Below are 26,548 nucleotides of genomic sequence, written 5' to 3' on the forward strand. Positions count from 1 at the left end.
CACAAATGTGGTACATGTTGGAAATGTCACTTCAATCAGGGCTAATCATAATATGTCAGGAATAACTGTGATACCATAAGTGATAATGTTATGCTGCTCACTTTGTCTAAATTTGGTGGCAAAATATGCAAAGGAAAATTTTCAAAGAGCCAGTAAAATATGTTCAAGATTTTTCGTACTTTTTGAAAATATTTTCAGGGAAATATTCATCATTATAGAGCAACAATTATTTTGATAACTCAATTGTTCTTATACTAATCTCTTCTTAGAATTTTTGTCATCTGTTAAGTCAGGTTAAAAAGAACAAGTATCAGCTTTTAAGTGATAAGAAAATACTTTGTTGTATTTTTCTATACACATAAATTTAAATATTAGTTTTGAAAGTGTTGCTTGTTTCATTTTTCTTTTTAGCAAGTGTGCTTCTTTACTCATTATTGATAACAAGTGAAGTACTTAAAACAACAAACTAAGGAGCTCAGCATGAAGCTCCATGGGTATGTCTCCCCTTCTGCTCTTAGCACAGCATCCTAAGGGTTACCTAGATTAGAAACAATGGAGTTGTTCTTGTTCCCCAACATTCTCAATTTCTTGTTCAGTCAGACACCAAGCTTTGCACATTTTGCCAACTAAGTCTTTTCTTTTTACCCCCCATATCCTCTCTTTCATCCCTAGCACCATACCCTGATTCAAATATTTATTTTTATTTCTTTTTTGGTCTCCTATGGCAGCACACAAAATTTCACATAATTGAACATGACACACACTCTCATTTACAAAAGGATGCCCTTTTTGGATTTGGAATCATGTCATACATTTTAAACCATCTATAAGATGAGTTTATTTCCTCATGAATTCTTACATAATCACACAAACAGTTCAACATCGCTGCTTTATACACATGTGGCTTGTGTAATATGCAATTAGTTTTCTACTGTTGTCATTGTTCAGTGGTATTTTAAACTGTGAAATGTTCTGGTCAAGACCAAGCTACTCTACATTTTTTTAACCCGTGCAAAATTAAAGATCATAAATATGCCTTTATATACAAACCAATCACCATAAATAAAGATTAATTTTTTTGTCAGTTTAAAAAAACAGCTGCTATTGGCTTTAACATTTTTCTATTTAGCTTTGTATGGATCAGCTCATAAATATTTGTTGATTCTCCCCCCTCTTCACATAGCATTGAAAATTCCTCCAATTTGACAGATATTTAGGTTAACTTATTAATATTATTGTCACTATTCATATTTGTCTGAACATGGAACAACAGCCTGGTTCCAAATAGGAAAAAGGAGTACATCAAGGCTGTATATTGTCACCCTGCTTATTTAAATGATATGCAGAGTACATCATGAGAAACGCTGGGCTGGAAGAAGCACAAGCTGGAATTAAGATTGCCAGGAGAAATATCAATAACCTCAGATATGCAGATGACACCACCCTTATGGCAGAAAGTGAAGAGGAACTAAAAAGCCTCTTGATGAAAGTGAAAGAGCAGAGTGAAAAAGTTGGCTTAAAGCTCAACATTCAGAAAACTAAGATCATGGCATCTGGTCCCATCACTTCATGGGAAATAGATGGGGAAACAGTGGAAATAGTGATAGACTTTATTTTGGGGGCTCCAAAATCACTGCAGATGGTGACTGCAGCCATGAAATTAAAAGACGTTTACTCCTTGGAAGGAAAGTTATGACCAACCTAGATAGCATATGGAAAAGCAGAGACATTACTTTGCCAACAAAGGTCCATCTAGTCAAGGCTATGGTTTTTCCAGTGGTCATGTATGGATGTGAGAGTTGGACTGTGAAGAAAGCTGAGCACCTCAGAATTGATGCTTTTGAACTGTGGTGTTGGAGAAGACTCTTGGGAGTCCCTTGGACTGCAAGGTGATCCAACCAGTCCATTCTAAAGGAGATCAGTCCTGGGTATTCATTGGAAGGACTGATGCTAAAGCTGAAACTCCAGTACTTTGGCCACCTCATGCGAAGAGTTGACTCACTGGAAAAGACTCTGATGCTGGGAGGGATTGGGGGCAGGAGGAGAAGGGGACGACAGAGGATGAGATGGCTGGATGGCATCACCGACTCGATGGACATGAGTTTGGGTGAACTCTTGGAGTTGGTGGTGGACAGGGAGGCCTGGCATGCTGCAATTCATGGGGTCGCAAAGAGTCAGACACGACTGAGCGACTGAACTGAACTGATTCATATCAGTCAAGTATTTTGATATACACAATTAAAAAAAATAAAGTATGAATATATATTTCAATCACTTCCCATTTTCAGGGGATGAATGTGCATCTATTAATCGTGTTTGTACTCAGAGTACTTAGAATGGGATATGTCCCAAAGTAAGCAGTAGGTAAACATTTTTTTTAAATTAATTAAGCTGTCAAAGATCACCCAGAAATTAATTCTGTTGGACAGATGAAATTTTTCACATCTTCATGTTGATACTCCATATTCTTCCTTGTGCAGTTATTCAAAGTTAATTGACAAGAATTGCCACTGTCCTTTTTTCATACTTGTTTTGAATTCTAAGACTATTTTGCCATCTCTATTCTTTTCACTTATGTGAAAAAATAAATATAAAATCAGTTACTGTTTAAATTGGTTGATATATTTCACAAGGGACCATTTTAGCCATTATTTTCTTGATCATTTAAAGATCCATTTGTCTACTTATTTACATGTAAGAGTATTAGTATATATTTGAAAACCTTACATATGTTTCTGTGAAGAAACACCAAAACTGTTCTTTCTCTTTTATGTTATGGAGGTTAAGATAAGAGAAAGTGACACCTGGTTTCATTCAAAGTATTTGGTTAATTCACTGACACTTGCCTTTGAACAATGGATTCTGTATCTCCTTGTCTTATTTCTGATGAATTGGTTTGTGTATAAAGGCATATTTATGACCTTAGATATAGTCAATGATGATATCTCTCTAATATAATATCTCAGTTGTATGCCTTTTTAAGGATTCTCAATTTTTATCTAAAGAAAAAGTTTCCTGTTGAGTTTGAACTTTTACCAAATAGAGGCAAAGTGTTAGCAGCCACTGTACTTTCAGTGTAGGAAAAAGATTGTATATTTTGCACATTGTTTCATTTTTATACTTGCATCTATAATCATGTTATAAATGTATTTTTAATAATACTTGAAAGATTAGTACTATTGGGAATGCATTGTTCTAAAGGGCCATAGACTTCACTATCTCATTAAATGAATGGCCTATAAAAAAGAGTTAATTATTTAATTTGTTTCAACTCTAATACTAACTTATTTGAATAATAACATAGCCACCATTTGTTATACTTTAATAATATGCTTTTTCCTATTCTCACAATGACACTGCAAATAAATGAACTATGATTATTTCCATTGCCCAGCTGAAAATTCAAGGCTCATAGCATTTATATGACTCCCCACTGTTCTATCAGGGCTAGAATCTGTACCAGCTTTGTAGAACTTAAGAATTTATGCTCTTTCTTATATAGCAATAGTTTTTAGTATTTTTCTGCTTCCATATTTCCACATAGCAACACACCCCCATTATTTTACACAAAACTTCTGCAAAAAGAAAAAGTAAAGTTATGTGTATAACCTAAACCTGTTGTCTTTTATATCCTCCTCTCAAACTCTAAAAACCCTGGATGCTCATGAAAATTATGACAGTGTACAGTAGTGGTTGAATGCTCCCTCCAGATTAGAATCTCTAATATTCAGATTTAATTTTCCTGGGTACTAGGATGTTGGTATATTTACAAGTTTCCTTGGTGATTTTAATGGATAGCTGGAGTTGAGAATGAATGCTATATATGCCATCTTCTCAAGGTTTCTCTTCCATTGTATTAAAGTGAAAAAGGCAAATTAAAATTAAAGTTGATCTATATTGTTTACTAACAATGACAGAGGTCAAATAACAAATAGTTCTTAATAATTACATTGGCACTTCATCTTTGAAATATATATCCTTAATATATCCTTTAATTTCCAGTTTTTCACCTATTTCTTTTCGGTTCATTTCATGTAAGTCTGGCCTTGGGCAGTTTTCTGTTAGAGGTCATTTCTATTTTTTCTAATTCTTAAACTTTTAACTAGGTAATACTATTTATTAGTTACTGTTATGTATAAAATGACTCTTTACTAAAGTGTGGCCGGGGGTAGGAGGATAACTGCTTATGGGTTGGGATTTTTTTTAGAGGGATACATTCTTTATGGATAGAAAAGGAAATGGCAATGCACTCCAGCATTCTTGCTTGGAGAATCCCATGGACAGAGGAGCCTGGTGGGCTACAGTTCATAGGGTCACAAAAAGTCAGACACGGCTGAACCACTAAACAACAACATACTTTGTGGTGATGGTTGCACAACCCTATAAATATATATACTAAAAACCATTTAATTTGCCCTTGAAATGGATGAACGATATGTTGTATGAATTATATCTAAGTGCTGTGGCTTTAAGAATGTATAAGTACATTTGGGTACATATGGGTGAAAGGATTCAAAAAGTACAGATTTCTCCTTCTCTCTCCTTCCCTGTCTCCTCCCTGTTCTGTCCATCTCTCCTCCCCGATCCCCTGCAGTTTCCTTGACTCCAGTAGCGGCATCTCTATTCTGTGTGAAGAAGACAGGTGATTATGTCCTTTCCTGAAAATCTAGGCTTCACCTCCAGGTTCTTGCTACTGAGGTTCCTATATTCTTGTTAGATGTGCACTGGACAGAGCCCAAGTCAACGGCATGTTGATGCTCTCTTCTGTGTGTTCTAACATTGTGCTTGTGTGTGAAGTCACTTCAGTCATGTGTGACTCTTTGTCACGCCATGGACTGTAGCCCACCAGGCTCCTCTGTCCATAGGATTCTCCAGCCAAGAATACTGTAGTAGGTTACCGTGCCCTTCTCCAGGGGATCTTTCCGACCCAGGGATTGAACCTGCATCTCTTACCTCTCCTGCATTGGCAGGCAGGTTCTTTACCACCAGCACCACCTGGGAAGCCTTGTTCCAACATTAAGATGACTATATAATTTATCATCCAAACTGACATATTTTTCTGAATAAAAAGGGAGGCTATTAATAATTAAGGAGAAGGCAATGGCACCCCACTCCAGTACTCTTGCCTGGAAAATCCCACGGATTGAGGAGCCTGGTAGGCTGCAGTCCATGGGGTCGCTAGGAGTCGGACATGACTGAGCAACTTCACTTTCACTTTTCACTTTCATGCATTGGAGAAGGAAATGGCAACTCACTCCAGTGTTCTTGCCTGGAGAATCCGGGGATGGCGGAGCCTGGTGCGCTGCCATCTATGGGGTCGCACAGAGTCGGACACAACTGAAGTGACTTAGCATCAGCAGCAGCATTAATAATTAAAATGGAATAACACACAGAGAATGGGGCTGTTTTGTGGAGATGTGTCTTATTGACACCCAAGGCATAGTAAAACACTCACATGCTTGTGGCCCCAAAGTTTTTAACACAAGCTCATTTTTCCTGCTGAAGCAACTGCTTTGCCTCACTTGGATATGAGGTAAACTTCCTCTTCCACATCTCCCAGCTGCTTAGAATACATTCCATAGATTTGGAAGGGGTCTTTGTAAGACCCCTTCAGTTGGCTGGAGACGATGGGTCATAATCGCCAACTCTTCCCCCAGGAGACAGATGACAGCTCTTTCCCAAAAGTATCTGCACCAAATCCTACCTCTGCACTTTTGTAAACCATTTATAATCTGAAAGTCATCAAAGTTTTCCAGAGTGAGGAACAGATGCTTACCAATTTCCTTTAAAAAATCTCTAGTGATTTGTAATTCACACAACTATTTCACATCTGTTGCAAGCTATTGCCTAGTTTCAACTCCAGTGTTAACATCTTGTTTCATATATATATATACACACACATACATACATATATTTTTTTGTCATCACAAATGTGAGAGTTATTTTTGAGTAGAATACTAAAAGAGGTTCTTGGCTTAACTGGTTAAGTGTGGCAGAGTCTTTGAAAGCAGAAAACCAAGATTATTAGATTTATGGCTTTAGGAAAATGACTTGGTTTCTTGAAGTCAGAAATTTGTTCCCAGTCAAATGAGGGTAATAACAGTACCTTCCTCTAGGGCTATTATCATGATCATAAGCAATCACATATATAAAGTATTACTATGAGTGATAATAAGATCTGTATTAAACCATTAGTAGAACAAAAAGTGAAAAAGAGTATGGAATGTCACAAGCTATTTTTCAAGATACCATTCTAATGTCTTCAAAAGCAGGAGATGCAATTGAGAATTCCTCAGAGCACAAAATCACAAAACTACCTACATAGATTTGATAGATACACTTGTTTCATAGAGATACTCAATTAATATTGAATGAATGACACTAATTCTTTACTTTATCTTGTAGGTAACTTTACAAAGTATGGTTCAAAAAGTATATGATAGCTACAGATTTTTTGCCTGTTTATAAAAAGATATCTGAATCATATCAGTTATTCTTTTTTAAATAAACTTGACCTTCATATTCAGTTACTTGTATTAAACATATGTATAACCTGTACCATTCTGATTTCTAGCTTTATCTGTAAATACCTTTGTTTTCTTTTGTTTTTAAAGATGTACACACAAATATAAATAGTGTAAAATGTAAAATGCTAACCTCAAATGTACACTTATAAAATGGCTTTGAACATTTTACTGCAATACCTTAATAGATAACTGAGAAGATTTGCCTAAGTTTAAAAGATGTATGTGTAAATACTTATATGCATTTTTAATGTTTATCAGAATACTGCCTAGGATAGTTTTTGAAGTATGAAATTCAATTGAACCTTGTCAAGTCTTAAATTTTAAGCTGACTATGGATTATTTTATCTGAAAGCATTTTCAAAGGAGATAAAAGAGCATATCTGTATAAAATGACTTTCTTATTTATAGAGGAAAACAGATTAGTATTCTCTTTAAGTGAAAATCACAGCAGTAAAGGAATATATTACTGTACTGGCTAAAAGAGATGCTTTGCTGTTCATGATCCTTGAGTTCATGGTCATTTGTTTGTGACCTTGGAAAAGTATCTTGATCTCAATTAACTGCCATTTCCTAATCTGAAAAATGGGAGTTATAATAATGATACGTGCAGTATGTATCAAAGGATTTTTTCAGTATTAGATATTAGAAACAAAGTGCTTAAAATAAAAATTATTAACAGATACTAATTGTTATAATGATTATTCATTATATTAGAATTAGTTTTTAAAAACTTTTCTTGAAATACTCCTTTCTCTGGATTCAGCTTTCTAAGAACAAAGAGACCATATCTTGATTCTGTTTTTTGACTTCAGCAATTAGCACGGTTTCTATCGTTGAAGGCTTGAATAAATGACTCATTGAGTGAATGAATAAGTTGCTGGCTGAGTTAATTATAAAGTGCATGAGAGGCATATGAACTTAATTTCTTTAGGAGATGGTTACTTTTAGTATTATACGATAAATAGCATATATATGTATATATGTATATATCTGAGCCAAATGTATTTGAACAATGAATGCTATATTTATAATGAGTCTAAAAGTGCTAAATTATAGGTTTTGATTCATTATAGTTTCAGGAAGGCTCTGTAGATATTATTAAAAGTTTGCTTCACTGGGTTGTTAAATATTTGCTTTTAATTTCAGACAACAATTGGCTTGAAAGAGAAGCCTGTATATTAGAAATACTGCTTTTTCATACACATCTTTTGTACTATAATTCCCTGAGGGATTAGTGACAGAACTACAACTCAAAATAGTTCAAAAGAAGTATCTTGATTCAGTAACTGAATATACGGACGGTAGAACTTTCACTGCCACAAGTGTAGATCTAGCTGAATCTACAAGTTCAATTGATGTCATCAGTACTTGGTCCCTCTTCTTCTTCCTCCTCTCTTTTCCTGTCTCTGTTTCTCCATCTCTTAAATTATTGTTTCTTCTGTATCCCCAAGTTAGCTTCATTCTAAGTCAGTCTCTATCCTTCTGATGATTGAAATGGCCCCTGATAGCCTCAGGCTTATATGATCCCTGGCGTCCCTCATTTGAGAAAGCTCTGGATTTTTGTTCGCTCTGGTTTTGATTTTGTGCATTGATCATATTCCCATGCCTGAACCTACCCAAGTGGCCAAGGAGACATATAGTACTCTGATTGGCCACTCTTGGATCATATGCTCATCCCCAAGGCCAGGGATAGGCTTGACCCACCTGAGTCACGTGGACTGAGAAATGTGATCCTTTCTCCCAAGCATATACTGATAATATTGTATCTCGCTATGATAATGACCCTTTGAGGAACATTGGACCAGTCTCCTAGTCAGCTTATCATACTGGAAGGATATAGGAAGCAGAACAGTTTAACTCATTTCCATTTTGGCCATGCACTCTTACTCAATTTACAAAGCTTTCTGAGCATCCATTCCCTCACTCTCAACTAAAGATGATATATAAGACTGTGATGAAAACTAAATGATATATTACATCAAGATGAACCTAATCTAGTACTTATAGAGTAAGATAGCAATACACTGATATAGACTCCTTCTGAACATATGTAGAGTCACCCACTTCCAGGGAATAAACCCCTAAAGTCAAAAGCATCTATGTAGCCCTGACTAACAGGTGAGGTGCTTTGCATTACCTGCTGATATCCAGTTAGGAGAGAATGAAGTGTGATAATTTATGGAGTAAAGAAATATATTGATTCTTTTGTTAAAAATATATAGTAAATGAGTCCAGATATAGATGCCCCAAATACTTCATTAGTGTATTTAAAAAAAAATTAAAAAGACTGCATAAGAGATAAGACAGGACATGTGCTTGAGTAAAATAGATGGAAGGGTAGTATATTGGAGCTGCAAAGAGAGATTAGAATAATGATGACTAAAGGTAAAGTTAAAAGAAATGGAACTGGAAGGACAATGAAAAGCCAGTAGTGGTTTTGAGAAGAAACATTTAGTTGGAACAAAATTAGGGGGGCGCAAAAGATTATTTTGGGAGGTGGAGAATTTTCAGTGACATGAATAAGATAAACTAATGACAGGACTGGAACATAGAATATGTTAATATTCCAATAAAAATAATGAATGCATTGAGAACAGTTTTAGGAGTGAAAAGAAGCTCAAAAATTATAAACGAACTGAAAGACTTTGTACCAATGCACTATGATTGCTATGACTTTTGTTTTTGTTTTTGTTTTAAGGCGGCTTCAGGATAAACTTTCTGGTATGAGGAAGTAGTAGGGGCTTAAACTAAGAAAACTAAGATCATGCCATCTGTTCCCATCATTTCATGGCAAATAGATGGGGAAACAGTGGAAACAGTGACAGACTATTTTTTTGGGCTCCAAAATCACTGCAGATGGTGCCTGCAGCCATGAAATTAAAAGACACTTGCTCCTTGGAAGAAAAGTTATGACCAACCTAGACAGCATAGTAAAAAGCAGAGACATTACTTTGCCAACAGAGGTCCATTTAGTCAAAAATATGGTTTTTCCAATAGTCATGTATGGATGTGAGATTTGGACTATAAAGAAAGCTAAATGCCAAAGAATTGATGCTTTTGAACTGTGGTGTTGGAAAAGACTCTTGAGAGTCCCTTGTACAGCAAGGAGATCCAAACAGTCTATCCTAAAGGAAATTAGTCCTGACTATTCATTGGAAGGACTGATGCTGAAGCTGAAACTCCAATACTTTGGCTACCTGATGTGAAGAACTGACTCATTGGAAAAGACCCTAATACTGGGAAAGACTCAAGGCGGGAGGAGAAGGTGACAACAGAGGATGAGATGGTTGGATGGCATCACTGACTCAATGGACATGAGTTTGAGTACACTCTGGGAGTTGGTCATGGAGAGGGAGGCCTGGCGTGCTGCAGTCCATGGGGTCCAGAATAAGTCCTTCATTCAGATGCATTGAATGACAACATACTATGTTTCTGGACTCTGCTGGTTATCAGAGATTAAATTGTGAATTGAAAAAAAATATGACTTTTGCCCTCATTAATCTTAGATGATAGTGGGATAAACACAGTAGATAAACAAGTGTATATTTGAACAGATAATAATAGTGCCGCATTTCCCCTAGTTTTAATTCCATGTAGCAGTAAGAATGCAGAATGAAATGAAGATAGGTGTGATTAGGTCAAGGATATCACTTTTTCTAGGGTGAATCATTCCACAAGTACATTTGCATCTGCCTATTAATGATGCATCTGGGCAACTTTCATCACTTCAAAAGTAGGTTATGACCAACCTAGACAGAGACAGAGACAGAGATATATTAAAAAGCAGAGACATTACTTTGCCAACAAAGGTCCATCTAGTCAAGGCTATGGTTTTTCCAGTGGTCACGTATGGATGTGAGAGCTGGACTGTAAATAAAGATGAGCACTGAAGAATTGATGCTTTTGAACTGTGGTGTTGGAGAAGACTCTTGAGAGTTCCTTGAACTTCAAGGAGATCCAACCAGTCTGTCCTAAAGGAAATCAGTCCTGGGTGTTCATTGGAAGAACTGATGTTGAAGCTGAAACTCCAATACGTTGGCCACCTGATGAGAAGAGCTGATTCATTTCAAAAGACCCTGATGCTGGGAAAGATTGAGGGCAGGAGGAGAAGGGGACGACAGAGGATGAGATGATTGGATGGCATCACTGACGCGATGGACATGGGTTTGGGTGGACTCTGGGAGTTGGTGATGGACAGGGAGGCCTAGCATGCTGCGGTTCATGGGTTCACAAAGAGTCGGGCACAACTGAGCGACTGAACTGAACCGGGCAACTTTGCCTTCACCTTCCTCAGTCCCAACAAAAATGGACATCTGCAGAGGAAAGCTTAGAGAAAGGCAGAAATATATCCCAATATGAAGATTAATTTAGTCCAATGTTCTAATTAAATATCAGTGTTTAAATTGAAAACATGGCTTAATATGTAGACTAGTATCACCTGAATCATCTAATTATGCTATCATGCAGCATAAAATAATGATGGTAACACAAAATTTCTCTTTAAGTTCAAGTAAACATCATTAAAAGAAGCACAAAGCAAGTGGACTCTGTCGTGTCAAAAAAGCAGTATAACAGGACATCACAGCTGGATCACAGGTCCCAATATTAACAGAGAATGAAGTCTGCTTTTGAGGGAATAGAATTTCAAAGATTAATGTTGAAAAAGTGCCCTTAGACAGCTCAATGTCATTACTTCTGGAGGTCTCTCTCTTAAGTGCCTGATGAAGAAGGCAGTTCCTAAACCATCTGCCAACAAGTGTTAATTACCTGGGTAATCAAAACAATATACATGTTGATTTCCCCTCTGTATTTGTCATTTAAAATGAAAATAGCTTTAACTTTTGCTGGCTGTTAAAAGAAAATACAAGTTCATTGGGAAAATACAGAAAATAAATAGCCAAATGATTAATAATGGAAATGGATTTCAGGTAATTTTTGTTTTTGTCTACTTATTTTCCATATTTTGTTCCCATGAGTCTAACAGGGAGAAGCTGAGATGCAATGAGAGGAGACCAAATGGCTCATGGGAAATGGTGGTGGGACAAAGAAGTTATACAAAGTAAATGATTCCATTTTTTTACTGTACACTAGGAATCCCCCTTATCTTGGGTCTAAGATGAATATTTTTCTTTGCTCCCAAAGACCCATTCTAAAATGGGAGCTACACTCTACTCTTGTGCTTATTAACTGTTATTCCATAGAATCAATGACATAGAAACTCAAGAATCAAATACCTCATTGATTGTATTAAATGCCTAATTTTCTGAAGATATGAAGTAGCATTATCTGATAGATATACAGTGAAAAGCATTCCATGATGAATTTCAGGAGAATGAAACACACCATAAAGTATGAGCCAACCTCATGGTATTATATGAGAAAATATTGATTTTGTTTGGCTTTTAACATCAGAAAATCCATATTTGTATATGTGTCTCTGTGTGTATAATAATCATTTAGTTAAGGGCTTAAACTTTCCCAACAAACATACATGAGAAACCCTTTTTAATTAAGCTTCCATTCTTGCCCTTCATTAGTCTCTCTCTAACACACACACATGCAGGTAGGAGAGCAAGAGAGGAAATTCTGCATTAGGGACACTTCAAAAGTAGGTTAATGCAAATGAACAAGATGCCAAATGCAGTATGAAAATTGACATTTATTAGCATACTTTGCATGAATTGCAAATTTTTCAAAGCTTTGCTATACATATGAAAATATTCCATTTTATGCCCATGTTTTCATTATTCAGTAACACATATTACTTTTTGTTGTTCCCAAATGTAAGTTGTAAATCTGCTCAAAAAGTTTCACTGATGTGGAATTTCACTTAGTCTTTTATGATTGACCTGATCATTTCATTTCAGCCAGAAGAGTAATTCAGTGGAAATGAGTAAGAATAAATAGAAATAGAAGGTCATATATCTTTGAAATTAAAAAATAATAAAATTAATTATTCATTTTTACTGGCTTATTTTTGGCCACACTCAAGTCCATATTTTCAGCTCTGGAGTTAAATTTTATCCCCATAAATATGAAATATATTTTATGTGCACAGAAAAGGAAAAATTTAAAGCCCCATTCTCCTATTTACTCATCTAGGTATTCCTTTTATATAGACATCTGCCTTGATTCATTTTCCCTTTTTAAAAAGTATTTATAGGAAATTCCCTAGTGGTCCAGTGATTAGGACTCCATTCTTTCACTGCCATCACTTGGGTTCAATCCCTGGTCGGGGAGCTAAGATCCTGGAAGCTTCACAGCATGGCCAAAAAAAAAAAAAAAAAAAAAAACAACAGTGTTTATAATTTCCATGTATTTTATGTAGACAAGTAAAACACAAATCCATTTCTACTGTAAAAAAATATTTCTGCAAATCCATTTCTAATGTGTAAAAAAAATAAAATGAATTTAAAAAATAAAATACACATAGAATGTTATTAGTTTCCCTTTGCCAGTAATCATCTCTGTTCTCTAACATCTCCAGAACACAAGTCAGATTCTTTTTTTACTGAAAGTGTATGAATTATTTTGCAGATCATCTTTGTTTTGCTATGTCAATGCATATAAGTTTACCTCATTTGTTTTAAGTCATGAGGAATATTTCACAGTTAGAGCACACAAAAATTTTATTAAGTCATTTCCTGCTGGTAGATATTTAGGATTGTCCAAATGTTATACCATTACAAATAATACTTGAGTTATAATCTATGATTATGCTTGACTGTGTACAGATAATCAAGTATTTCTCTAGGTAGATACTAGGAAGTGGAACAGATAGTCATAGGGTACAAGCATCTTTTATATTAATAAATACTGCAAAATTGCCCTTCAAAAGTCAGTATCAATTTACTTTCCCACCAGCAGGTTGTAAGAGTTCATAGGCCCCTATCATTTAGAAGCAATGAAAAGAAAAAATACTATTGACATTTTGTTTTAATATGCATTTCTGTGATTTCTGGTGAGTTCAGGTTTCCATATACTTAGCTGGCTCTTTTTCTCTTCTTTGAAATGCCTCTTTATAGCCTTGTTCTTTTAAATCCTTTGTATATTTTAGACATTGCAGATACTTTCTTAGAGTGTGTTGTTTTATCTTTTTTACTTTGCTTAGGTTGTTAACAATTTTTTAATTTTATAAGTGTTTAATTTATAATCAATCTTATTTTTCATGGTCTCCATCCACCCTCATTGTTGTGTGTTATTTAACAAAACTTTCCAGCCTTATCAATCCCAATATCAGTATCTAAACTCTGGTACATGTATACCTAAAAAAAAAAGCATTTTAATGTATAATTCAACTATGATTTATTATTGTGTGAATGGTGTACAGTAGAAATTGATGTATCTATGAATATGTGTCTCATAATGTATGAGAATTTCTTTGAAACATTAATTAATGTTAGAAATCAGAGTCCAAAAACTATGGAATATTAACTCAATTATGTGGATAATTGTTGTTGTTGTGTCACTAAATCCTGTCCAACTCTTTAAGACCTCATGGACTCCAGGCTCCTCTGTCCTCCACTAACTCCTGGAGTTTGCTCAGATTCGTGTCCATTGAGTCGGTGATACAATCCTCTGCTGCCTCCTTCTCCTTCTGCCCTCAGTCTTTTCCAGCATCAGGGTCTTTTCCAGTGAGTCAGCTCTTCAAATCAGATGGCTGAAGTATTGGAGCTTCAGCAACATCTTTCCAATGAATATTCAGGGTTGATTTCCTTTAGAATTAACTGGTTTGATCTCCTTGCAGTCCAAGGAATTCTCAAGAGTCTTCTCCAGCACCACAGTTCAGAAGTATCAATTCTTCAGAGTTCTTCTTTATGGTCCAACTCTTACATCCATATATAACTACTGGAAAAACAGTAACTTTGACTATACAGACCTTTGTTGACAAAGTGATGGGTCTGCTTTTTAATATCCTGTCTAAATTTGTCGTAGTTTTCCTTCCAAGGAGCAAGCGTCTTTTTATTTCATGGCTGCAGTCACCATCTCAGTGATTTTGGAGCCAAGAAAATAAAATCTGCCACTGCTTCCACTTTTCCACTTCTATGTGCTGTGCAGTGATGGAACTGAATGCCATGATCTTAGTTTTTTGAATGTTGAGTATCAAGCCAGCTTTTTCACTCTCCTTTTTCACCCTCATCAAGGGGCTCTTTAGTTTCTCTTCACTTTTTGCCAATAGACTGGTATAATCTGTATCTCTGAGGTTGTTGATATTTCTCCCAGCAATCTTGATTCCAGCTTTTGATTCATCCAGCCTGGCATAGCATTATGTACTTTGCATATAAGTTAAATAAGCAGGGTGACAATATACAGTCTTGTTGTACTCCTTTCCCAGTTTTAAACCAATCAGTTGTCCCATGTCCAGTTCTAACTGTTGCTTCTTGACCTGCATACAGGTTTCTCAGAGGCAGATTAGGTGGTCTGGTATTCCCATCTCTTTCAGAATTTTCCAATTTGTTGTGATCCACAAAGTCAAAGAATTTAGTATAGTCAATGAAGCAGAAGGAGATGTTTTTCTGAAACTCCATGGATAATTAGCAACTTTTGTATTTCTTTTCTCTGTGCTTTTAATGTTTCCTCTAAAATAAGAATGCTACTTCCTGGCTATTTAGGTTATCATCAAAATATATTCCTTCTTGTTTACTGAAGACAATTTAGTTATTCCATTTAAACCCCAAAAGGCTCCAGTGAAGAACAGATTCATTTCTTCTCTCTTCTGTAGGTGTCAGGATCCTTATCCAGTGTAGTAAGTATTAAAGTAACATCTACCTCTTTCCCTTATAAGGACCCTGGTGATTAGATTAGATCTACTTAGACAATTCTGGCTCATCTCATGATTCTTAATTTTATCACATTGGCAAAGTCCATTTTGCCATGTAAGGTAATATATTCACAAGTTCTGGAGATTCATATGTGGACATCTTTGGGGAACCTCTGCTCTGTTCTCTATAGTGCTCATCAATGTTCAACTCATTTGTAGGAATTTGTGGATGGGGAAGGGAGAGACAGTAATAGAGTTGCAGGAATTGGGAGGATGTTTAAGGTGCCTTCAGCTGAGCTTGAGTCTGTGCTCTCAGTGGGGCACTTTCACTTAAAAAGGTATGTGGCTAAGCAGGCAACATAAAAGATACCTTTAGCGTCATTCCTCAATAGACAGGTTGAAGGAGTTAAGATAGGAAATTGCATGTTAAAATTAAATGAGTCATACTTAATAAAACAGAACAATGTGTGAGCAGAGTAAGCATTATAAATTGATGTAGAAATACATATAGATATAGTATATATATTGAATATGTACTACATAGTAAATAAAACTCAAAAAATGTTCACAAGGAAAGGAGTTTTAAGCAGACAGTTGATTTGCAAATGTCATATATTCTTTTGACCAAAACAGCTGTTAAGTTTTGTGAATTACTTTCCTTGGGATATATTAAACGCCCACTATTGACTGTCAGGAGAAAATCTACCTTGCCAGGTTTTTCCACTGGTGGAGATGATTATGTATGTGTTATTCACTGTCAAATTTTTATGAGAATACCAAGTTAAAATCAAAAGTGAAATGTACATAGTAGAAAATGGCAGTATGAATTGGTCTATCTCATATTACTTATTGAACACTTACAATGTACCAGATTCTACAATTATGAGTTACAGTCCTTTTGCTTGAGGTTTTTGAAGTATAATAAGGTAAATTCTTCTGGATATGTAGATACTTATAATATAAAGTGGATTACATGGTAGCCTAAATAACATGTAAACAAAGAGCTGTAAAAGATTATGAAGGAGAGTAATTACGATGTAAAGATGTCTTAGAGTAAGTACTGTTTGAAATGAGTTTTTACTACAAAGGTGAAAAAGAGACAGGGACACTCCAGGCAAGGAATTAATGTTACCTAAGTTAGATAGAATATAAAGGATGTAAAATCAAAAGCTTTGGCAGAGATAGAGTCTGTTGTACCTATGATCACAGTGGGAGCAAGAATGGAAAGGTTCAGGGTAGCTTTTAGATCATATTCCAATTGTGAGGGTGTTGTACTTAATTCCGTAGGAGGTAATGAATTTTGAAGAGGGAGATGTGTCATCCAGCCTCCTTTTGAGAAAAATTGATTTGGCTGTCATGCATTAGATAAATGGAATGGAGGTAAGATCAGAGGGAGGGATAATAGTTAACAGCTCATTACCAAATGACTTAAGTGAGAGATAGTGGCAGCTTTGACTAGAATAGTGGGAAAGAACTGGAAACGAGGGGATGGATGGGAGAGACATTGTATAAAGCAGAATCCATATGATTTAGCAACTGATTTAGGAGGAAAAGGGAGGGGCCCATAATGACTGGTTGGTTGCCTGCTTGGATGACTAGGATAATGTGGTATGAGAAGCTGTTTAGTCATTCAGTTTTGTCCAACTCTTTGGGACCCTTTGAACTGTAGCCCACCAGGCTCCTAGGTCCATGGGATTTTCCAGGCAAGAATACTGGAGTGGGTTGCCATTTCCTCCTCCAGGGGATCTTCCAGACCCAGGGACTGAACCTGAGTCTTCTGTGTCTCCTTCATTGCAGGCATACTCTTCACTCGCTGAGCCATTGCAAAAGGCCGAAAATGGGGCATATGATATATTCTGGTCTGTAACTGATTGGATATAAAATACTACAAGAAATTTGAGAATGACCATTTCAAACAAGTATTTGAAAATGAGGTTGGATGTTCAAGTGAGAGTTACAGACAAGAGATTTAGGAGTTTTAGTCTAAAATAATCTCAGGATGGCGGAGAAGGGACTTTGTAGCTCAGTTAGTCCTAGGAGCTCTTCTCACGTGCCCTTTCCCCATATCTGCCAAATGGCTGTCTATCCTATATTCAAACTTGGGGTCCATGACATCCTAAAACAGCATTTCTGTTTCCACCATTCAGTTAGAAATTCCTTCTTTACTGTGAGCTCTTCAAAGTCCCTTCTTTTTGAGCCAAGTTTTGTATCCTGAGACCCTACACTGGAGCCATTGCAGCTCTTCATTCAGTCTCACAAAAGTTCTTCTGCTATTTGAAGAAAGCTGTAACATCCCTGTTAAGGCTACTTTTCCAGTAAAGCAGGGCATGTGAATGATGCTCAGAGACAATGTAATATCTTAATGCCTTCTTTGGCTGTGATCCTTGCTAATTTTCCAAGATATCAATAAACTTAGGGAAAGCAGAAAACATAATTTGACTGGGTTCCAAACTCAATAAGTCTAACATTTAAAACTGAATTTTAAAAACCCCTAATGGGACACAAGGTGAAGGGGGAGGAAGGATGTAGAGGTGGGAGAAAAGGAGAGAGTAAAATGGAAACACATACACTACTATATGTAAACTAGATAGTCAATGGGAATCTGCTGTATGACTCAGGGAACTCAAACTGGGGCTCTGTAACAACCTAGAGGGTTGGGATGGGATGGGAGGTAGGAGGGAGGTTCAAGAAGAAGGAGACATACATATACCTATGGCTGATTCATGTTGATGTATGGTAGAAACCAGAAATATTGTAAAGCAATTATCCTTCAGTTAAAAATAAATAAATAAATCCCTAATGGGAATCATTAGGGTTTCCCTATAGACAGATTCCTAGGGACACATGTATGCTTCTATTACATCTCCCACTACTTATATTCCTGTATTCTTATACTTCTTATATTCCTGTGAGAAGGAATATAAGGCTTCCCTGATAGCTCAGTTGGTAAAGAATCCACCTGCAATACAGGAGACCCTAGTTTGATTCCTGGGTTGGGAAGATCTGCAGGAGAAGGGATAGACTGACTACCCACTCCAGTATTCTTGGGCTTCTCTTGTAGCTCAGCTGGTAAAGCATCTGCCTGCAATGCAGGAGACCTGGGTATGATCCCTGGGTTGGGAAGATCCCTTGGAGAAGGGAAAGGCTACGTACCCACTCCAGTATTCTGGCCTAGATAATTCCATGGACTATACAGTCCATGGGGTTGCAAAGATTCTGACACGACTGAGTGACTCATTCATTTATTCTTATATTTCTTATATTCCTATATAAGCTAAACAGTTCTAGTTCTCACAGTGATTCATATGAAGTAGTTTCCAATAACATCACTCTTCTTTGGTCTAACTACCATGGAGAAGACTAAGACTAGCCCCTCCCTCCATCTAAATATTGTTAATTAAAAAGAAATATTCGGGGAGGGAGGAGGGTTCAGGATGGGGAACACGTGGATACCTGTGGCGGATGGATTCATGTTGATACATGGCAAAACCAATACAATATTGTAAAGTTAAAAAATAAAATAAAGGAAAAAAGATAAAAAAGAAAAAGAAATATGTTGTTGAAATCAGTTTGGTTACATCCCCCAGCTGGCTTATAGTCAGCATGCTGCCACTGATGCCTGTTCATCTCTGCGGCTGGCTGTGTAACCAAGTGGAGGCTCTTCCCTTAATTGATGATGCATTTTGCTTTGTTGTAGCTAATGTTACTCTAACAGACATGATCCTTTAGACCCTAAATTGATCATATTTATCAGGTTTGCCTTTCCCAATGTGAAATGGTAAACAATGTATGTTTATTATAGAATCCTTTTACCTAGCGGAGTTCTTCCAGTTTGATAGTAAGTTGTCAAAGTCTGGGAGGGAATTTGGTGGTCGGGGTGGGGCAGGAGAGGGGCGCTGGGTTGGGGGGATGTCATTAAAGTAGTATAGATATAAAATGTGCTTTGTAACATGGTATTGACTGGAAACGTATATGGCCACAAGTGTTGATTCCTGAAAAAACTGCCCAGTCAGTAACATGTTAAAATAAGATGATACTGCTCTTTTAATCTGAATTTATTCTCATATAAAATAATACTATGTTTAGTTAAGAGCCTGAGCTCATAAATCAGCAGACCTGAGTTCAAATCCTGTTCTGTCATTTTCCATTTATTTCTCCTCTAAATCTATTTTCTTAAGTGTGAAAGGAGGATATGAATTTCTTCTTTCTAGGATATTGTGGAGGTTGAGGAGATGATGTGAATAAAATACTTAGAACCTTGTTTGGTACATAATAAGTGCTTATTATTTTTCTCTGCAAGTTTGATTATAGTAAAACAAAAATCAGTTTATGCTATTTACATTAAATTTCATATTGAAATAAAAGGTATAATACTTGGGTAGAAACATGTAACATATATGGTGAGCATCAGTTTTGTTTTTGACTTTTCCTAAAAGTAGATTTTGATTTGCTCTACCTTCTTCCTATGCTTTATATAAGCAGCAAAACATTCATTTTAAGGATGAGCAAGGCTAAGGATACAGTCTATAAATATGTGGCCTTGATGTCTTTACATCTGTGCTTTTACCAAAGCTGACCTAGCATCATCTGTGACCTTCGAGAACCTTCCTATTTATAAAGAGTATTCCATTACCCATTTGTCATGGCTAACCCTGAGTAAAGAACGACGTTGGGCAGATGGTGGGTACTCCCCTAATCCACTGACTGCCGACTGCCTCCCCTCTACCACTGTGTATGTTTCATTTCTGTCCTCTCATCAGCTGTATTTAATGTTATATTTAACCTACCTCTTGATATTTAAATTTTATTTAATATATTTTATTTATCTTTTAGAAGTTCTAGGAGTTGCCTTATTTCAAATTGATTAGGTAATTTTATACAGATATAGATATTAGGTAATTTTTATACAGATATATATATATAAGTATATATCCACCTATAGGCTTTATGCTTATCTTTCATTTCTTCGTTTTAAAATTGCTGGCTGGTAACTTTAAATCTGTAGTGTTTCACTACAGAGAGGAGAGAGAGAGCTGCTCTTTATTCTTTCTAATGAATAGAATAGAAAGGCTCTTTATTCCCTTTTGTGCTTAGTTGGTTTTTGTTTGTTCATGTTTTCAATGAGCTGATCATTTTCCTTGGAATATTATTTGTGGGGTGGGGGGGATTCTTTGAGGCCTAGTATGAAGGGGAACTCTTCTGGAAAGGATTTCCATTTGCCTTCACAAGTGCCTAAAGTGTGATCCTGATCCCCCTGGGATCACTGTAAATTAAATGAAATTCATGGCTTGAGGTTTGGGGGGAACTATGTAAGTCATATAAATGTGTGCTATAAATCTACCTTAAGGATGTGTAACAGGTTGGAGAGGGTCAAGCTTAGTTATGTTTCATCATTTTTTTAAATGATGTAGCCCTTAGCTTTACTGGATGGAGGTTTTCTCCAGTTTGAGATTTGACCAAATCCCCTATCCCTATGCTTTCAGGCCTGTGCCACCGTTAAACCGATCCTATGGTGACTGAACTTCGTAGGTTTAGTAAAAGCCCTCAGGAAAACGTCTTCAGTGGGTCACTTAATTCTTTGAGCTCAGGTTTTACTTAGATTTGGCCTACAAATCTATTTCATTTTGAGAAAAAAAAATCAGTATTTTTCCTCATTTTCAGTGGAAGGATTGGTTCAGATGACCTAGTTTGTCATATTACTAGAAACAGAACTTACCCACTGTTTACTTATATAGGAATTTTCTCAACCAAATTGTATATTTAAAATTTCGGATTTCTTGGACATAATTCTTATTCTCTGACCTTCCTTCTCTACTGTCATCTTTACTTCTAATCTCCATTTTAGCTTAATTTTACCATTGGGACAATTTCTATCAACCTTAAGCACCTTGAAATAGTTACTCTCATTAACATGATAGGGATTTTACCAAAAAATGGATGTGAGAGTTGGACTATAAAGAAAGCTGAGCACTGAAGAATTGATGCTTTTAAACTGTGGTGTTGGAGAAGACTCTTTTTTTTAAACCATTTATCATTTATTTATTATTATTATTATTATTTTTACTTTACAATATTGTATTGGTTTTGCCATACATGAAGAGTCCCTTGGACTGCAAGGAGATCCAACCAGTCCATCCTAAAGGAAATCGGTCCTGAATATTCATTGGAAGGACTGAGGCTGAAGCTGAAACTCCAATACTTTGGCCACCTGATGCAAAGAACTGACTCTTTGGAAAAGACCCTGATGCTGGGAAAGATTGAAGGCGGGAGGTAAAGGGGACGACAATGGTTGAGATGGTTGGATGACATCACTGACTCAATGGACATGAGTTTGAGTAAACTACCAGAGTTGGTGATGGGCAGGGAAGCCTGGCGTGCTACAGTCCATGGGGTCACAAAGAGTTGGACACAACTGAGCAACTGAACTGAACTTACAAAAAAATATGATCTAAAAAAAAAACCTTCTGGATGATTTGGTTGTGTGATTTAAGAATGACTGCATGACTTTGAAGAAAGAGTCAGGACTTGGAAAACTGGGTGAAATAAAATGATGTAGTGAGAAACTCATAGGTAGAAAGAGAGCACTATTGAGATGATTGACCATACTATTTAGATTGTCAGGGAATTAAATGAAGCCAGGGAGGTGTTACGGAATATAAACTGATTAAAAGAGGTAAGACAGGAAGGAATGATGGAGGAAGTAAAAGCACAGGAGCCCATGTTAATCTTGGAGAATTCTAACCTGTATTCAAATTTTTATAAACTCAATAAATGAATATATAACTGTTGACCACATAAATTAGGGCTATTAGGTAGTCTTTTCTTAGAACTAATTATCAGATATTATCCATAGTAAGGGATTTTTTTACCCCAAAAGAATATACTTGGTCATTTACTCATGTAACTAATACCTTGAGATGGTAGAAAAATAGAAAGTTTCTAAAATAGAAAGTGAAGTCAAACAGAGAAAGAAAAATATCATATGATATCATTTATATGGAAATTCTAAACTTAAAAAATGATGAAAATGGACTTATTTACAAAACAGAAATAGACTCACAGAGAATGAACTTTATAGTTACCAGGGGGGAGGATAGGGGAAGGGTAGTTAGGGAGTTTCGGAGAAGGCAATGGCACCCCACTCCAGTACTCTTGCTGGAAAATCCCATGGACGGAGGGGCCTGGTAGGCTGCAGTCCATGGGGTCGCTAGGAGTCGGACACGACGGAGCAGCTTCACTTTCACTTTTCACTTTCATGCATTGGAGAAGGAAATGGCAACCCACTCCAGTGTTCTTGCCTGGAGAATCCCAGGGACGGGGGAGCCTGGTGGGCTGCCATCTATGGGGTCGCACAGAGTTGGACACGACCGAAGCGACTTAGCAGCAGCAGCAGCAGTTAGGGAGTTTGGGATTGACATGTACACACTGCAGTATTTTAAATGGATAACCAACAAGGATCTACTGTATGGCACATGGAACTCTGCTCAATATTCTGTAACAATCTAATTGGGAATATAACTTGAAAAAGAATAGATATATGTATATGTTAAAAGAAACAAAAAAAGAAAGTAAGACATCTGATATTTTATGATTCTTTTTTCATCTGGAGATAATAGAAAGAATTGGAGAAAATCTGAGAATCTGAAAGTCTCACTGTGTTATTTTCCTACCAGGTTTTATTCCCCTGCTATGCTTTCTCATTTGTAACAGTTTAATGTACTACAGTTGAAAGGAGAGTATAATATGTGATTATATTGTGGAGTATAATACATGAAAAAACATATATAGATAATACTTTATCTCTAAATTTTGAAGTGCTTAAATGTTTAAATTTGCTTGACTAAGCAACTTATTGAGCTGTTTCTGTCTCTGGCACTATGCTGTTTTGCATGTATTTTCCTCTTGAATCCTCAGAAAATCCTAAGAGCTAGAAATTTCTATTGCTATTTTATAAGTGGAAATAAGACTCATAGAAAATTAGTAACATGTAACTTTATTGTTCATGAGATTCTTCCACTTATATTTAGTTTCATGTACATTTTAACTGTGATCCTCATATCAATCCTATGAGTTAGGTCAGATATTATTACTTACTTTATACAAGAGGACAAAAAGACTCAAAGGAGTGAGACTTGCCGAACCAAGCAGCACACTGATATAGATGGGCGCTCAGTCTCAGTGCTTCTAATTAACAATGTATTAACTGTGCCATGGTGCCAACACTTCTTTGACAGATAAGTGATGATGATGATAACTTTAATGATTGTACAGAGCTTGGGATTTAGAAAACCATTACTGATCAACAGTAACTTCATTTAATAATTTGTATATCTTATGTCTAATGCTATGAGAAGAACCCAAGGGAGTTGCACAATGTGTGAAGAATTCTAAGAAGACTGTAAGAAGTAGACAATATAATCATAAATAACAATCTATATCCCAACAATTTATTTAGCTTTGTCAGATATATGTTTTAAAAAGTATTCTTTGTTATGTGCTCCAATGATTACAACCAGGAAATATTTGTAACATAAAACTATCACTCCAAGATAATTTTTTATTTCTTTTCAGATGTCAAAAATATCATGTTTGTAAATGTAGATATGATGATCAAAATCAAAAGGAGTGTTCAAGATAATACCATTAAGCTAATTGGCTAGAATTGGTTTTGCTTTGTTTATTTTAGATTCTTACTGCAGGTATGTCATTGAGTCACAGAATCAGTGGGAAAAAACCATATCTGTTAGCTATTAATAATTCTGACATTAAAAGGTCATATCAATGTATTTCAACTCTGGAATTTTAAAAATGTTTATAGTATAATACATTAAAGAGTTTGAATGTGCTTAGTCGCTCAGTCTTGTCAGACTCTTTAGGACCCCATGGACTGTAGCCCACTGGGCTCCTTTGTCCATGGGGATTCTCCAGGCAAGAATACTGAAGTAGATTGCCATGCCCTCCTCCAGGGGATCTTCCCAAGCCAAGGATCGAACCCAGGTCTCCCACGTTGCAGGCAGGTGCTTTAAATTTGAGCCACCAGGGAAGCCCAAGAATACTGGAGTGGGTAGCCTATTCCTCCATGGGATCTTCCCAACCCCAAAATCAAACCAGGGTCTCCTGCATTGCAGGCAGATTCTATACCAGCTGAGCTACCTGGGAAGCCCTAATAAATGTTAGAGATTGGACTTAAAGCCCATGAACCTTACCTTAGCACTATACTGTAAACCCTTAAATACTCCCAACAGGAGATAAGTGTTTCCACAATTTAAGGTCGGGTAAATTGGCCAACTGCATGTCTTGGTATCATGCTAAAACTGCAAATTTTTAGAGTCACTTAAATGTTTCTTGGCCATATAAGTCTTGGGTTACAGATGGAGTAGTCAGGAAATAATTATAGGAGTGAAAATTAAGATAAAGCTTAAAAAAATTAAGATAAAGCTCAGATTAATTATAGCTCACATATTTCACCCTTTTATATTTTTGCTTCCTTTTGGGGCATAAATACAAATTTAATATTTTTAACATTTCTGTCAAAACATTTCATAATGCTCATTTTTATTTTTACATTAATTTTCATTGGGGTAGAGTTGCTTTATAATATTTTGTTAGTTTATACTGTACTAACTGAATTCATTAACTGATTCACTAAGTGAATCAGCTATAAGTATACATATATCCCCTCTTTTTTGAATTTTCTTCCCATTTATGTCACCACAGAGCAATGAGTAGAGTTCCCTGAACTATACAACAGATTCTCATTAGTTATCTATTTTATACATAGTATCAATAGTGTATATATTTCAATCTCCCAACTCATCCCACTGCCCCCTTTTATCTATACAGTTGTTCTCTATGTCTGTGTCTCCATTATGGTTTTGCAAATAAGATCATTTATACCATTTTTCTAGATTCCACATATATGCATTAATATATATTTATCTCTGACCTACTTCACAGTCTCTAGGTCCATCTACACCTCTACAAATGACCCAATTTCATTCCTTTTTATGACTGATATCCCATTGTATGTATGTACTACATCTTCTTTATCCATTCCTCTGTTGATAGACATTTAGGTTGATTCTGTGGCATGGCTACTGTAAATGGTGCTGCAATATTGTAAATAGTGCCCCTGCTTCATGACTTCTTACATCCCATTGGCCCAAGCAAGTCACATGGTAGACTCAGACTCAGTGGAGGTTACATGTCAAAGTATTTGGGTACAGGCAGGAGTGAAGAACTGGGACTATTAAGAACTGGACATGCTTTACTAATTGAATCTAATAAAGTATATAACCTTCTGATTGTCTAATTAGAACTGAATCCTAAAAGACACACACATACACACACACTGTTCATTTTCTGCTTATCTTGTGCTTTTTGCTAATATGATTCATTAGCTAAAATATTCATTTCTGTAGAGTCTGAGGAAAAGAATAGCAGACTTTTAAATAGAAATATCACATAGTATGGACTGTGTACTCAGGATACAAGACAAATATCTACATGTTTATCAAGTAAAATTTGTGTGTATGGACGTTTACAAGCATACCTTGCAAGAAAAGCACATTTAAAAAATAAAAATAAAAATGAGCTGATCATTCTAAAAAACATTCCAGTTGCCTGTTATAATGAAATTGTGCTAAGTGTCACTCTTAAAGCAATGGAAATGGTATTTGCATATCAGTTTAATTGCTTTGGATTAAACATTGAAAGATGAGAGCCAAGAGAACTTATTAAGCTGAAATGAGGGCAAGTGATAAAAAAGTGATATTATGTCAACACTACGTCTGGATGTCTTTTGCTATTTCCAGTTTAAAACCTAATTTGCAGCGTTTCTTAAAATTATCACTGAATGCCATAGAGTCTTGAAATATAATATCAAAAATTAGAAAGTTAATGCATGAATTGTGCTTGATCAATACAATTTGAAAGCTAAGCTTGAGTTTTCTCTAGTTTATTTATTTGTTCTTAATGTACTAGACTGTAAGCATTTGAAAGAGATTGTCTCATTTATGGCTGTCTTTAGGGATTTTCAGAGAAGGCAATGGCATCTCACTCCAGTACTCTTGCCTGGAAAATCCCATGGACGGATGAGCCTGGTAGGCCACAGTCCATGGGGTCGCCAAAAGTCGGACACGACTGAGCGACTTCACTTTCACTTTCATGCATTGGAGAAGGAAATGGCAACCCACTCCAGTGTTCTCGCCTGAAGAACCCCAGGGACGGGGGAGCCTGGTGGGCTGCCATCTACGGGGTC

General features: G+C 36.2%; 1 protein-coding gene across 3 annotated transcripts in view; it reads left to right on the forward strand.

The window, feature by feature from the left end:
• Nucleotides 1-26,548, forward strand: part of IL1RAPL1 (interleukin 1 receptor accessory protein like 1) — a 1,454,732-nt gene that overhangs the window by 801,171 nt on the left and 627,013 nt on the right. The gene's annotated exons all lie outside the window — the stretch shown is intronic.

Source organism: Bos grunniens, chromosome X, assembly GCF_055505025.1.
Source record: "Bos grunniens cultivar Pamir isolate PY7600 chromosome X, Bosgru_T2T1.0, whole genome shotgun sequence".
Classification (NCBI taxonomy): domain Eukaryota; kingdom Metazoa; phylum Chordata; class Mammalia; order Artiodactyla; family Bovidae; genus Bos; species Bos grunniens.